Raw genomic sequence first — 2,578 nt, 5'->3', positions numbered from 1 at the left:
GGATGGATTTGATGTCTTTCATTGGCCGTTGGTGTCGAGGTACGCTCTTTTGGATTATGCATCATGTTTTTTAATAATTTATCAGTTTACTTTATTGTTGATTAAATATTTTGGTTTTCAAATGGTCAGGTTATTAGCCGACATTGAGCGACAAGGGGCCTCGTGTCACGCAATGGAGGCTTAGGATAGATTTACTCCAACCCAGAGATGTGAGTATTTATGGTTTCAATTTGTTCATCTCTAATGTTGTATTTGCACCTTTTATTGTTTATAATGACTAACGATAAGTACTTTTTTTCACAGTTCTTGTGGATGCCATATAGCTTACCAGATGTCATTCAGGTGGTGCACACTGAGATATTGGAGCCACGACATATGGCATTGTGGAGGGTTGCGACAGCATTGATATATTTCGCTGTCATTGAGTGGCATCAGGTAGATCGAGTGCTGCCGTAGTTTAGTGGGGTTCAGCGTCGACCCCGTGCTGAAATAAACATAGATTTCCTAATGTCCAAGGATGGGAGAGGCAGAGATCAGTGGTTTTCTGATATGTTACATGGTTGGCACATTCATTGGGCCAACAGGGTACAACTTTACTACAGTTTGACGTGGTTTCCGATTCAAGACCTTCACATGAGTACCTGGAATGGTGGTATCAGTATGGCAGGAGATTCCTATCACCTGAGCTCCTCTTAGGCAACCCCAGAGCAGCTGCGATACCAGCCTAGGTGAGACAGCGAGGTCCAGAATGAGTCCCTGATATGGAGCAGGTGCTTGATGTCCCGAACAACCATCATATTGAGCGGAGACATCGTGTAATGACATGATCGAGCCAACGTGAGTGCAGGTGGTTGAAGGATGCCATCGATGTGATGGAAGGGAGGGGTCGTGGACTGCGAGGGGGGAAGGATCGTGGCTGGAGAGGAGCTAGAGGTGGTGGTTGAGCCCGACATGGAGGGAGAGGTGGAGTGGATGAGAGTAGTAGTGAGGACGACGGTGGTGATGATGGGATGATGGAGGTGACAAAGGTGGTTAGGGAGGTTGTAGAGGTGGTGTCGGTGGTAGAGGGGATGACGGTGGTGACAGAGGTGGTAGTGGTTTAGGTAGTTCCAGGGGCCACTATGGTAGAGGTGGTCAGGTTGTCTGCAAAGCCCATATCTCTTGGGCTTGTTTGGGTCAGACTCGTCCAGATCCTGGTGGTCCCGGGATGCCCTTTAGATGCATGTCTCTTAGCCGGATCAGGTATGACAGTGGACCATCATATGATGGCCAAAACCCCTCCGGGATTGGAGGTGTGAATCCCATCTGATAGACATCAAACATGAAGCTAAGGCGATACACCTCATGGACATAGGCGGACCAAGTCAGGTGTGCATATGCACAGTACGGTAAGGGATGACGACATGGATAATGGAAGTGCATGAAAATAGCCATAATCACATGTCTGGTTCCTGAGGAAAACTCTGTAAGAGGCAAGTGAAAAAGTCCCGATCAGAGTGGTCTCAGCCACAGTAAACTCAGAGTTGTCTCTGTCGTACAAAGTCGCGGTGAAACACCTTGAGGCCTTCAAGTTAGCCTTGATTGCTTTCATTAGATGCTGACTAAACTATTGTACGGTTCTTAACTGTGCCTCGGCCTCTCTTCCTTTTTGAACAAATAGCTCGGCCAATCTCCCATAAGTGGCCTTCACCAATGCGCACACTGGAAGGTTCCTCACACCCTTTAGTATGGATTTCACACACTCGGAGATATTCGTAGTCATATGCCCAAATCTTCGATCCTCGTCCCGATGCTGAGTCCAATGTGCATAGTCAATCTGATTAGTCTAGTCACACATTGCAGGATCTTCGGATCGAAGGATATCAAACCAGTAGTGAAACTCGACCTCGGTCTTGGCATAAGCAGCATCACTAATAACCTCCGTACATCCTTGCCCTTGAAACTTAGGGCAAAATTCTCCGCCACATGACGGATACAAAAAGTCCGATATGCATTAGGCGGAAGCCAGCCACCATCAGGAGCCTCCAAAGCAGCTTTTATCCCGTTGTGCCTATCTGATATGACTAGAATACCTGGTTGAGGCATTACACATACTGCCGAAGGTGAGATAAAAAGAATGACTATGACTCAGCATTCTCACCTTTTACAAGTGCAAATGCAATAGGAATGATGTCAGAGTTGCTATCCTGAGCAATCACGATAAGCAGTGTACCACTGTATTTGCCATATAGGTTGGTCCCGTCGACACTGACCAATGACTTGCAATGATACAAGACCTCGATACACGGTGAAAATATCCAAAAAAGCCGATAGAAATAAGCTGAAAACTCATCCACTTGCCCACCAACCCGCACAGGACTCGTCCTCAAAACCACGACACTACATGGCATCGTAATCTGCACACCCAGTACCCATCGTGGCAAGTCATTGTATGACTTTCCAATCTCCGTAAATCTATGCCACAACCTTCTGTTTAGCTATCCAAACTCTCCTGTAAGTCGTTCTAAACCCAAAGTGTGCCTCCGTGGCATTCTGCAGTACCTTGATTGAGACAGTAGCATAAGCTCTAATCATAGGC

Source organism: Arachis stenosperma, chromosome 9, assembly GCF_014773155.1.
Source record: "Arachis stenosperma cultivar V10309 chromosome 9, arast.V10309.gnm1.PFL2, whole genome shotgun sequence".
In the NCBI taxonomy this organism is placed as follows: Eukaryota; Viridiplantae; Streptophyta; class Magnoliopsida; order Fabales; family Fabaceae; genus Arachis; species Arachis stenosperma.
Note: the sequence above shows the minus strand (reverse complement) of the source record.